At 47.4% G+C, this 13,743-nt stretch overlaps 1 protein-coding gene across 1 annotated transcript in view; it reads right to left on the minus strand.

The window, feature by feature from the left end:
- The window catches only part of LOC126541405 (probable G-protein coupled receptor 150), an 89,502-nt gene extending 78,414 nt beyond the window's left edge, over positions 1-11,088 (minus strand). Inside the window, exon 1 of the mRNA XM_050188168.3 lies at positions 10,965-11,088. The gene's annotated coding sequence lies outside the window, so the exon portion shown is untranslated. The remainder of the gene's footprint in view (positions 1-10,964) is intronic.
- Between the last annotated feature and the right edge of the window lie 2,655 nt (positions 11,089-13,743).

A 13,743-nucleotide genomic window follows, 5' to 3' on the forward strand; every position in this document is an offset into this window, starting at 1 on the left:
ACCTCGAAACGCTGCCCCTGAAACGCCACTTTGTATTTGGGGAGCAAAACAAAAGGTGTAGGGGGCTAAATCCGACATGCAGGAAGGCTGTTCTAGCGCAGAAGACAGATTGGTGTGCCAGAAACTCAAGTACAATCTATGCACAATACGCAGGTGCGTTATCGCGGTGGAGAAACGAGCGCGCTTCTTTCAACAAGTTTGATCGCGCGCGATGCAAAAGATATCTCAACTGCTTGGACCTATACGTAGAAAGCTGTGTTAACAGTTTGACCTTGAGGTCAGCTGTCAGAGATCCGTGATGTCCCAATTTCACGACAGCCAAAACCACGATCAATATGACTTCCGCACTTTTTCATGGCCTTGGCTCATTTTTATATTTCCCCTGCGACTTTCCCCTGTGACTGCGACTTCAGCTTGATGTCTTAGTTATGTTTTGTCACCTGTCGGTGACGACCCTCTGCTGTGATACATTGATGTTGCCGGAATTTTCCAATCAATGTAATTTTTTATTTTGATAGCAATTATATCGACACTGCCGGTGAATTTCTGCCTCGTCATCGCCGTCAGCGTCACTGTCGCCGTGATGTTTTGTATAGTCCAACCACGATGACATCGCTGCCGTGTGCCGTATGTTCTGTGCGCGAGTGAAACTCGCGAGGGTCACAAGACGATCGCGGCTCAATCTTGCTTGCTTAAGAGAATGTAAGCGAGAAAGAAGCACGCCGTCTGGTCTCGCGTGCGAGGCAGTTGGGGACGGGAGGGACGGTGGGGGCGTTTTACTCCGGCGGCTGCTGCTTACGGCGCCGCCACATGAGCTCCCTATCCTGAAAGGATCTGCGATGTGGACAAAATGCGCGGTCGCGCAGCCCGCATCTTCCAAGCAATCTGCGATGTGAACAAAGTGCGCCGGTTGATGGTAGCTTCGTATGCGCTCTGCTTTCTACGCTTAGTTCGAGATGAAGCGATAGGCAGCACGAAGGTTAATTCGCTCGCTGCTGCTGCAGGGCTTTCTCACTCCAGCGTTTTCACAGCGAGTTTCCGCGGTCATTGAGTGAGATGTGCCCAGGTTAAGCTGTGGGCACGTGACACCGTGCTTGTTAACTTATTTAGTAAATGAAAAAATAAAGACGATTGCGCACAGAGATATATGAAAAACCCGACGCATTTATTTCTCTAACGCTGAAAAGAACATAATTTTCTGCCTACTCAATGCGCGAACTTTTGAGAGAGAATTCGTGCATAGGTGTGCGTCACGTAATGGTAGAAGTAAACTATATTTCGCTCAAATAAGTTGGCGAGTGAGGCTGGAAAATCTTGTGTAAGTCTTTCAATTCTTGATCGCGAACCGTTATGAACCCGTTTGAGCCGATTCAAACCAGTTCGAACCATTCAACTTTTGATCCGGAGCTGAAGCTGAATCGAAGAACTGTAAAATATACAGAAGCCTTGAACCCAACCGAAGCCTGAACATTTTCGGTTCAATGCCCAGATTTTGATATCCCGTCGTGCCCCGAACGGAACACATCAGACGAAAATATATATTCAAGTACATGTCTAGTCTAATTTATGCCGATGGCCTCCTAGTATTGGTGATGAGACTTCATAACTGCTCTGTATCTTTCATCATTGAGTGTATAGCCTGAATTCTACGTTGTATGAGATGGAAACGAAAATAGAACCTGACGCCAATATTTGCATAAAGACGTACCCTTCTACCTCCCTTACTATAACAAAAAAAAAATGAAGTAACTTTGTTTTATTTAGGCTGCTGCCAATGTTGACGAAGGGATTAACTTGAAAGGTATGCACGTAAAATACGACATACTGAATTCTAACAAAAGAAAGCTTCAAAAACCTTCTCGGTGGCGACATATCTAGGACGTCGGCCTCGTTTCGTGCATAGTAGCGGCCCATTGGCAGTGAACACATCGCCTACGGGAGTCGCTGCAATTGAGTGCTCCAAAAAGACACCGGTGCATCCGGGGCACATCTCGCCACACAACGTATGTACATGCGAACGCCCAACAGTTTCCTAATCTTTGTGGGATGGCAACCACGGCCTGCGATGCTGCTGTGCCTGTCTGCTCGTCCGCTGCGTACAGGCTAGGTAGGACGCGCACAATCTACCTTGGTATAACAACATAGGGCTCACGCCGGCAATGCGCCCGGACGGATGCTCTTGAGTATATTCTGCTTCGCTGGGCCGCTTTAGCGGCAACCCGTCAAGCTCCATTTGATGATTGCCGGGCACAAGGTGTTTCCATCGACAGTATGGAATGCCTGCGTTGGGCGGCCACAGGGATCCGCCCGAGTGCGATATAAGGATCATTATAAGCGTCCGAATTTTATTGATGCTTCTTTTTTTTTTCTCTCTTAATATTTCGCTCTATTTTTTTCCCTTCTCGGCGCAGAGTAGACAACCGGGTTCAGTCCTACAGTTAAACTCCCAAGCTTTCATTTATTCTCTTCCTCTCTCTCTTATTGATCACTCAGGATGGACAGCCTTTCGGAGGCACGCAATGTACCTAGGCAAGGATTTCCGCCCGCAACACAACGGACACAGCGAGATTTGTGGAGTTCCGCATTGCTTCTGAGAGCATTTAGCTTTCGAAGGACTTGCGCGAACACAACTGCCAGCTTCTAACAATCTCTTTTTTCCTATCACAGCTTTCACTCCTCTGTTCTCTATACACTGCCGACCGATGTTGAAGTGTCCGCTGCACGTTATCTTGTTGCGGTGTGGTCAGCAGGCTTTGCTCTTCCTCTCAACCAGTGCTTTCTGAAGGACGACCAACAAAAGGGCATCACTCTAGCTTTCCAGTTTCTTAGGCATTACTGAGCGAAGGCGCTCTGGCGGAGCAACTGTTGGCATGTCTAAGTCAAGATAAATCAACCTGCAATTGAAAATATATCCCCTCGCCTCCTAATCTTCTGTCTCTCTCTCTATCTATCTCTCTCGAGGAACGGCAGTGACCCGCCTTGATGGCCCACAGACTATGGCGTTGGTATGCTGAAATCGAGGTCTCGGGTTCGCATTCTGCCGCGGCGGCCAAAATTCACTTGCAGGCAAAATCCAAAAGCGCTCGCGTCCAAGATACAAATGCGCGGTGAATAGCTCTAGGCAGTCAAAATTAATCCGGGGTCATGTGTCAATATGTCAGTCGTGTCAATAATCATATGTCGCAAACAATGGAAACGAAGGCATCGTTTTTTTGTAATGAAAAACAATGTAAAGCGAACAGACCATGAAGCCAAGGAAAGCATAGGGAACATTAAGCTGTGGTTGAAACAGAAATGTAGGAAATAAAATGAGGAAAAGTGATAATGAAAGTGGACGAAAACGAAACATGCTACCGGTGGGATCTGAACCCACAACCTCTGCATTACGAACGTGTTTCACCTCCGATTGTGTGCTGCGGCTTCGACTGTTAGCCACTATCCTAGGTATTTAGGTTCACTAGATTTACTCCGAGGAGGTGTCAGCCGGAGCCAGTCAGGCCCATGATTTGGAACAACCTTTTTATTTTGCCCGACGGCGTCCCACGATCGTGCAACAAGAACAATGAAAAAGGATGTTTGACAGCCACATTCTACCGCGCCTGGATATGCTTGCTTCGAATACTTTCCACATTGCACTGAAGTGCGAAATTATAAGCTACCGTATGTCTACTAGTCCGTTCTCGGAATCCGGTGAAACTACGCTAACAAAAGGAAGATGGCTTGTTTGAAGCTTTGGTCCGAACGTTTCGAGTGAGGCACTGGTATAGTATTCTGCTGAACACCGGGCCCTGATCGCCACCTGTGAACCTTAGCTTCAACCGTGCCGTCTTCCTTTGTCGTATCGAATACATGTACGTATATGTATGTACGTGTATGTATGTAATGTATGTATGTATGTATGTATGTATGTATGTATGTATGTATGTATGTATGTATGTATGTATGTATGTATGTATGTATGTATGTATGTATGTATGTATGTATGTACAGTCAACCGCAAAAGTTTACGGGATGCAGGATCTGCCAAGAAGCTGAATTCTCGCAAAGCGTGGTCACACAGCCTCGAATTAAATGTTCCAGCTTGTAGTAGCCTTCGCGACCTACACAGTGATTCATTAAATACGATGTGTCATGCCTTAACAGTGCAGGAATTCACATCTGAAGAGGAAACCGCATCCCGTAAACTTTTGCTGCTGACTGTATGTATGTATGTATGTATGTATGTATGTATGTATGTATGTATGTATGTATGTATGTATGTATGTATGTATGTATGTATGTATGTATGTATGTATGTATGTATGTATGTATGTATGTATGTATTGTAGTGGGTAATATGCATGTGGCACTGTGCGGACTGCCACCGCTGCGGCGCGAGACACGAGCGCGGGTTGTTGATGCGAAGCGCTAGGACTCGTGATCTAGAGCTACCTGCGATCCCTCGAACGAGCTACAATAAACCCCATTTCATTTGGTGGAGGTGCTGGGTAACCTCGAAAACTGGAACTCCGAAGCCGGACGCTACCGGCTGCTGCGACCATGCCTGACGAAACCACCCAGGAAGATGCACCACAGCCTCCGACGATCATCGTTTCCGGTGCATTGCGCCAGCGTGATCCTGCCATCTTTAGCGGCACCGATGATCATGACGTGGAGGATTGGTTGTCATCTTACGAAAGGGTGAGCCAGCATAACAAGTGGGACGACATCACGAAGTTGCGCAATGTGCTGTTTTACTTAACCGGCGTCGCGAACCTCTGGTTCCGAAACCACGAACACGATTTCACAACGTGGAGCAGATTCAAGACAAGTTTCACAGAAGTGTTCGGGCGCCCCGCTGTGCGCAAGCTTCGCGCAGAACAACGCTTACGGGGGCGCGCGCAACATCACGGTGAAACGTTCACAAGTTACATCGAAGATGTCATTGACCTGTGTAAGCGCGTGAATCCGTCAATGGCGGAACAGGACAAGATAAAACACATTATGAAAGGCATTGATGAGGACGCATTTCAGATGTTGCTAGCGAAGGATCCGCGTACCGTGGCCGAAGTTATCAACTTGTGCCAAAGTTTTGACGAGCTACGGAAACAACGCATCTTAGCTCGGCGCCCACCGCCCACCGAAGATTCGTTAGCAGCATTGGTTATTGGCGACAACCACACAACTTTGCTGACGCAAATAAAAGAATTTGTGCGCGAGGAGGTCGCGCGACAGCTCTCGATTTTGCCGACCACGGAGAAGCCTTCTCAATATTTGGCTCCAGCGATCCAACAGGTAATTCAAGAGCAAGTGACCGAAGCTCTTCCACCTCCGTGTCAGCCGGCTCCTGTGGCCGCGCCTCTGACGTATGCTGAAGCCGCTGCACGGGCGCCTCGTCTGCCGGGATTCTCACCTCCGCCTTCAGCGCCTCTCCAGCCGGTGTTCTCTCATCCGCCCTCGCCTCGCCAGCAGGTCGCTGCCTTTTTCAGCGCACAGCAGCAAGGTACAAATCCTTGGCGCACTCCTGACAACCGCCCAATATGCTATGCCTGCGGTACACCGGGACATGTAGCGCGCTTCTGCCGCCGGCGCTTGCCGGCCTTCGTGGGCACTGCGCGACCACCCAGCTCCGGCTTCCGACCTTTCCGTATGCCTTCACGACCACCACCGGAAGTCTACGCTGCTGATGACATACCAGCACCGCAGTCACAGCTCTACAATACTCGTCGCTCACCTTCCCCTCGTCGGCGCTCACTCTCACCCATGCGTCGTAGGCCCAGTGCCAGTACTACTGAGGCGGAAAACTGATTTCCGCAGTTCCTGAGGCACGAACTGCGTCATCGTCGGAACATCAAAGTCCTCGTTTTTCCCCCACTAACGTTATTGAAGTGTCTGTTGATGGCATCAAATGTCTTGCGCTCGTCGATACAGGTGCTGCTGTATCTGTGATTAGCGAGAAACTTTGCCGTGAATTACGGAAAGTGACCATGATGCCTTCGGTATTATTGCTTAGAACAGCCAGTGGACAACAAGTTCAGCCAGTCGCTATGTGCACTGCCAGGGTGTTGATTCGAGACATTTTGTATTCGATTGATTTCTTTGTGCTAACTTGTTGCTCCCACGATGTGATTCTCGGTTGGGATTTTCTGTCGCGCCATCACGCGGTCATTGACTGTGCACGTGCTGAGGTTCAGTTCTCCGTTCTGTGCGATTTGCCATCTCACGACTTTCAAGTTCATGATGTTACCAGGATCTGTGTAGCTTCAGATACTGACCTTCCCCCTCACAGCGCGGTATTTGTCCCTCTTTCATGCGCATCGCTTGCCGAAGCGACGGTCATGTTTTCACCCGCTGCCGTCTTCATTCGCCGCCAGCCTATATTGTTGCCTTTCGCCCTCCTCACGGTTCACCATGGGGCTGCAGAAATACTGATTTCTAACCCAAATTCGTACACTTTGGCTTTGCACTGTGGCGAGACTATTGGTACCATCCAGACTGTGGACGCTGACGTTATTGTGCAGTTCCCTGTTCCCGACGACGTGGATACTGCCAACGTAACAGCACTGGCACCCCATGTGCCATCTAACCGAGTACCACCGGATGTTTTTTGTCGCTCTATTGCCGATGACCTCGAGCCGACACAACGTGAGCGGCTTATTACTCTTTTAAATGATTTTCACGCCTCTTTTGACTGCAACCAAGCTGAAACTGCTGCACTTGCTTCGGCTGCTGCTCGCGACGTCGCCGCATTCATCTTACGGCATTTCGTCTTACGGCACGGCGCACCGCGAGAACTACTCAGTGACCGAGGCCGTGTCTTCTTGTCCGAAGTTATTAATGAGCTACTCGCCGCGTGCCGCTCTATTCACCGCACCACTACGGCGTATCACCCACAAACTAACGGTCTAACGGAACGATTCAACCGCACCCTTGGGGACATGCTCACCATGTATGTTGCGTCGGATCATTCAAATTGGGACGATGTCCTCCCTTTTGTGACGTACGCATACAATACCGCCGTTCAGGCTACCACAGGCTTCTCACCATTTTTCCTTCTTTATGGGCGTGAACCATCCACTACCCTCGACACCGTACTACCATATCACCCGGATGCCTCTGAATTCACCCCTCTTTCCGAAGTTGCTCGCCATGCTGAAGAGTGCCGCCAACTGGCTCGCTCGTTCACGTCGGATACCCAAGGAATCCACAAAGATCGCCACGACAACGATCAGCCCACACAGTCCTTCGCCGTGGACTCTCACGTCTGGCTTCGGCTGCCCTTCCAAGCTCCAGGCCTTAGCCCAAAGCTTGCTCCGAAATATCAAGGTCCGTACCGGGTCGTCGCGTGTACTTCGCCTGTAAATTATGTGGTCGAACCGGTGACACCATCTTCGGACAAACGCCGCCGTGGCCGCGAGACTGTTCACGTCAGCCGCCTGAAGCCGTACCACGACCCCCTTATCGTATCATCGCCTTAGGTCGCCAGGATGGCTCCTCTTCGCCCCGGGGGTAGTTGTAGTGGGTAATATGCATGTGGCACTGTGCGGACTGCCACCGCTGCGGCGCGAGACACGAGCGCGGGTTGTTGATGCGAAGCGCTAGGACTCGTGATCTAGAGCTACCTGCGATCCCTCGAACGAGCTACAATAAACCCCATTTCAGTATGTATGTATGTATGTATGTATGTATGTGTGTATGTATGTATGTATGTATGTATGTATGTATGTATGTATGTATGTATGTATGTATGTATGTATGTATGTATGTATGTATGTATGTACTATACTATGTATAATATATGTTTACTATACCATGTATGTATATGTATACCATGTATACTATACTATGTATGTATGTATAAACAGCATATTCCGGATACTTTAGATTCTACGTACTTTCAACTTATGAACTTCTTCAGAAACGCCTTCGACACAGTTTCCCATTTCCTATTACTCCATAAGCTATCGTTTCTTGGCCGTCAATGCAAATTGCTTCAATGGATTAAAGATTACCATCAAGGGCACAAGCAACGCTTCTTAGTAAATGTGTGCTTATCAGACATCGCAACGGTCGCTTCTGGTGTTCCGCAGGGATATGTTTTGGGGCTTTTCCTGTTTCTAATCTATGTCAATGACATAGTGGAAAGTGTGACTTGCCAGGTGAGGCTATACGCGGATGACTGTGTCTTGTATTGTTCTATTAAAGCACCATGTGACACAGATAATCTTCAGCAAAGCTTGGACCGCATTCAACACTGGTGCGATAAATGGCAGATGTGTTTGAATACTGCGAAATGTTACGGTGTTTCTTTTACGTGCAGGCGCATTCCAATTTCGTCTGACTAGATTTTAAGCAAACAACCTTTAAATAAAATAACGCCTGATAAATATCTTGGGGTTTATTTTTCTGCTGACTTGACTTGGAACAAACACACCGAATGTACATCATCAAAGGCAGCAAGAATTGTGAACTTTTTGAAGAGGAATTTCAGAGATGCTCCTCAAAAGGTTAAGGATATTTTGTATTTCACAAACATCATACCTATTATGGAGTACGCCTGCGCAGTCTGGGACCCTGAAGTCGGAACCCATTGTGATATACTGGAGCGTATTCATAATCGTGCAGCGTGATTTGTCGTAAACAGATATTTTTTTAACGTCCATAGTAACTGCATCAAGCAGGAGTTGAACTGGGATTCACTGGAAAAGCGCCGTTTGCGATTTAAGCTAGAACTTCGCTACCGGATTTACTTCAATAAAACTGCCATCAACTCTACAATGTATTTGCTCCCACCACACTTCGTGTCAGGAAGCTGCGACCACGAATTGAAGATCGGTAAAACGAAGTGTCGTACTGATGTCTTCAAACGCTCTTTTTTTTTTCACATGCCATCAATGAGTGGAACAAACTGCCTCACTCTCTAATAGAATGCCTGTCCAAGCTAAATTTTCGAGCACTATTGTCGGAAATCTGATGTACTTAATGCACTCAGCTACTGTCACCCGCTCTTCGTATTTCGCTTTCCTTATTTCCTTACATTGACTGATGGCATTTAACGTTGAACGATCCTTTCCATTCTGATTATTTCTTTTTCATTTTTTTTTGCCAAAGGTTGAACCCATGCCACATGCTGTATGACTATCTTTGAAAGTTGTATTTTTGTACCCCCCCCCCCCCCCTGCAATTATGCCTTCACGGCGCTGCAGGAAATGTGAATTAATAGTAGGGAAAGTACTGGGTGTTCGTGCGTGCGTGCATGCTTGCGTGCGCGCGCGCGTGTGTGTGTATGTGTGTATTTAACATTTGTAAGTTGCGCTTTCTCTAGTAAGTGAGTTGTGATGTGAGTGCAAAGGAGGCAACTGTGAGTGTTCTCCTTCGCACGCGACTGCTCATTCCTACCATGCTTAACGAAGAGTCGCGTGAGCGTGGCCAGCAAGCACGTCCAAAGATGGAGCATGAGCGGGGAAGAACGAGGCCGGAGACTCCACGCGAGCACGTCGTCAATTCCAGTACGACAGAAACAGAAAGTACAGCGGCGCTCGAGTCGTGCAAGCGCAATGCGTAATCAATCTCGTTTAGTCTTGTCTGCGATGCGGAAGAATGCCTACGAATTCAGTATGCCCATTTCACGCACTGCCACGCGAGCGGTCACGACATTCTTTTAAGCCAAAATTGTTCGGCCCCCTGTGGGGAAAGAAACAAAAGAAAGAGGAAGGCAGAAATTAACTTCAAATTTCTGTCGAAAATTTCGTTCTGTTTGCACGTTTGCACATTTGCACAACCCATACACGTTATTATTTTTTTTTTTCGTTTTTGAGCATCATCTACCTTCCCCCTCCCACTTTTTTTTTTTATCGGTAGGACAGCGTGCCTTTATGATGTCGCTGAGTTACTTGTGTTGCAGCAGACACTCATGTTTAACGCTACGAAAGGCAGCGGAGAATTGCCGCTAGACTGGCCGCTCGAGGCACTTTGCGTGTATTCGCGGCCTTCTTTCAAGCGCGGAAAAACACTTTTGTGTAGCACGCATTGAGCAACAAAAAGCTGTATCGGGAATTTTTCATGTTGCTCTACAATTTTCTGATGGACACATTTAATGGAATCATAATATTTGCCAAGTTGAATAATTATTTAAGACTGATTATGCAATTAGGCGCAATGCAAAACAACACTCCGAGTATCTCCAAGCGATGTTAAACAACCTTACCTTGGTTCTGTGCAGCTACGTAGCATTTACATACTTTAAAAGTTTGGTGCATGATAGTTGGGGCACCCTGTGTATATTTACAATGAAGGAAGACTTTCGAAATAATATGGGTCTTTTTTTTTATGTACTGAGTAGCAAGTGAGCGTTCGTTTTGTGCTTGTGTCCTTCGCCTTTCGTCCACGCTGCAGTTCAACCATGAACTCAATACGTACGCCGGCCACTAAATGCTAAAAAAGAAGAGAAAAATAGAAGACGCTTCCGGTAATCTACAGCGGAACCCACTACTTTAATTCTCAATGGAAGGAGAAACTATCGCGAAAGCATCCCATTCAGAAAGCGAAGTTACAATCCCATTTTCTCGGTAAGTCAAATTCAAACCTCGCCCTATACTTTCGGATACTGAATATTGTGGACTTAGACGGGGCAAACAGCTCAGACGACGCAACAGGCGGTGGCCGAACAATACAGAGTGCATCTGTCCATCTGCCGATTTGAGAAATCGCGAGATTTTAATATTATCAGGGCATTTCTAGTCTGGCACGACCAAACAACCGGTGTTTCTTAGTCGCTCCATACGCGTATAAAAGATCTCCCCTATTTCTTTCCTTGCTTTCTTTTTTTTCTTTTTGTCGCACCCCCAAACTTTCCTCACTTATTCTGTTAGTGTTGGCCTTGTAGCTTGGATTTTACGATTCTCCGTAAAACAAGAAGAAAGAGAAAAAGAAGGACGGAAACAGCCGTCGAACACTTCCGAGAAAGCTGGCTCGCCGCGACTTACCCAGATGGTCGCCGTAATCCGTAAACAATGGCCGGTCGCTCACAACGACGTCCGCGTTGAGTGCGCTGCGGGCGAAGAGCGCGCCTGAACTTGGCCGAGCAGCGAGCGATTCGAGCGCGCCGCCGTTGGGCGTCGCTGCAGACGCACTCTGGCGGACCTCTCGGCACCTGTCGCCCTTTCCGTTTTCTCTCGACGAATTCGTTTTTTTTTCTTCCCTTCCCTTTTTCCCGCCCGCCTCCCGATGCTCCTTTCGAGAGCTCCCGCAAACCGTGTACTTATGGACTAGGATGGGCGCGGTAAAATGACCCATTTGCTGGGGAAAAATCGAAACCGATGTTCGAGTCCTTCCTTCCGTTCTACGCGTCCCAATCATTTCGCACTCTTTTGTAATGAACACTCAGCAAACACCCTAACTGCTTGAAGAAATGTTCCGCGGTTCTGGATATCGAACATTGCAGTTCGGTGGTACGCCGAAAGACTTAATCGAGGCTCATTAGAGAAAGCAGGACCGGTTCCCTTCTGCCCATTTTCATTCGATTCTTTTCACCTATAGCCATCCCCACGACCCGATCGTGCTGATAACGGTGGCAGAGCGCCGCTCAAACAACTGACGAAGCCCGGAAAGAAAGACAGAGTGGCATTACATTACAGTGTTACATTACATTACATTACAGAGTTACATTAGTTACATTAGATCGTTACATTACCCAGCCTATAACTAGACTTAAAGGGCCCCTCACCAGGTCTGGCCATGTTGAGCTGACAAGCGCAGAGCATACATTGCGCGATAACCATCGTGTCTGAAAAGTATTACATCGCTACGCGCCGCGGAAAGGCCTGAAATTTCACTCCGAACGCCGTTTCCCTCTTCACTCGCGGCGAATCCGCCTGGAGAGGGACGGTGACGTAGTCGGGCTCCTGCGCCTACGTAATCGTGTCCGCAGTGTGACGTCACTCGTGGTGACACGTGACTTCGGCAATTATTCAAGACATCTGTTATCTGTGCGATCTGTTACTTGGATTGACGAACTGAAGTTTAAAGAAATAATAAGACACAGGGAATGTCTGCGTGCTTTTTGTTTTACTTCGCACCGAAGCAAGAGAGATGTACTTCCGCTTCGTCGGCTTGTTCCCACGGTCGTGTGGTCACGTACGCAGGTACCGAAACTGTGCCATTTTCTACCGTGTTCAATCAAGCGCGTGATCACGCTCTGCGATCCGCTTGCTCTGCCTCAGTATTCGTGTAGCACTAGGCTAGTCATGTTTTCTTGTGCACAGCGCGCAAAATTTGCGCTGCGCGAACGAGACAACAGCTCGCGCGCGACGCCGCCGGCGGAAATGCGTAGCGCCGTAAAATAAAGCCGGCCAGCAGAAAAAAAAAGAAAAAGAAAAGAAAAATCATGAAGGCGGGGTCTGTGACGTATGCGTGACGTGTTCCTCGAGGTCCGGTATGGGAGAACGCAGGCAAGGAATTTCGTTTGCGTAGGCTATACGGTGCGAGGGGAGAGAGTGTCTTGCTTGGCAGTGGAGCCCGCCTGCTGAAATGATGGGTTCGCGGAACTGAAATACTTCTATCTCGGCTATTAATGAGCCGATTTGAAAATTTTTTTCGGCAGAACGCTCCCTAGACGACACGTAACAACTACCAGCGTATAATTAAAATTCGCTATGGGGCCTGGTGAGGGGCCCTTTAAGAGGACGCTTTAGCTCGGGTGCTCCTAAATACATGTAAAAGGAGAATTCGTTTTTCTCGGCAGCCATTGCACCAAATTTGACGAGGTTTGTTGCGTTTAAAACGAAAACTTAAAATATAGTGACAATTGTTTTCGAGTTTTTGATTTAGATTGTCCATTCTTTATTAAAAATTGGCAAAAATATTTTCAGAAAACGAAAATATCCAGTTTACCACTCTCTAACTGATCAAGAATAAATGACATCACAATTCTGTTTATGGCAGCTGATAGTATATCTAAAGCGGACAAATGTGATATGTTACACACGAATCTAAAAAAATTCGGTAATAAGGAAATACAGCTTTTGCAGAACCCTTGTACACTACGTAATAAGTTCACGTAAGATGTAACTTTACATATCGTTTTTCTCCGCTTTGAATTATCTAATGGATGCCATTTACAGAACCTCTATATGTACTCTTAATGCAGAGTTACTAAATTGTAAACTTTGTGCGTCTATATTTTTCCAGGTTGCGAATTCTTTTAAAATTCTTTTAACAATATTCAGGCCCTAAATTGAATTTCCGCTTCCACCAGTCACTAGAATTTCATTTTTTTCTCGCAAACGCAACAACTTTCATTAACATCGGTCCAGGGGTTATCTCATAAAGGCATTTAGCTTTTTACATGTATTTGAATAGGCCGCGTTGGAGTTGGTCCCGAGCTAAAGCGATTCCTCCTATTCTCAACTCAATTCCTGGCAGCACGCTGCCACTACGGACACTTCCAAAAACAATAGCTTAGGAACATCTCATTTTCGATGCACACAAACTGCTCGTCCGCTAAATCTTTTTGCGCCTGAAAATAGATGCGCGGACGCATTGGAGCTCGGAATCCGTGTGAGGCGCGATGGCCCGCTTAAATTACTTGGCGCTGAAGTTGCGCGAGTTTGAATCAAGGTGGTATTGATGGTATTGAGGCGGTATTGAATCTTTTGTCTTGAGGATGATGAGCTTTGCGGACGTTGGCGACCACTTGACGACGACAGCGATGGCTGTCGTAATTTGCACGGACGGGCAGATACACCAAACTGAGCTTCGACTTAT

This window comes from Dermacentor andersoni, chromosome 2 (assembly GCF_023375885.2).
Source record: "Dermacentor andersoni chromosome 2, qqDerAnde1_hic_scaffold, whole genome shotgun sequence".
Taxonomy (NCBI): Eukaryota; Metazoa; Arthropoda; class Arachnida; order Ixodida; family Ixodidae; genus Dermacentor; species Dermacentor andersoni.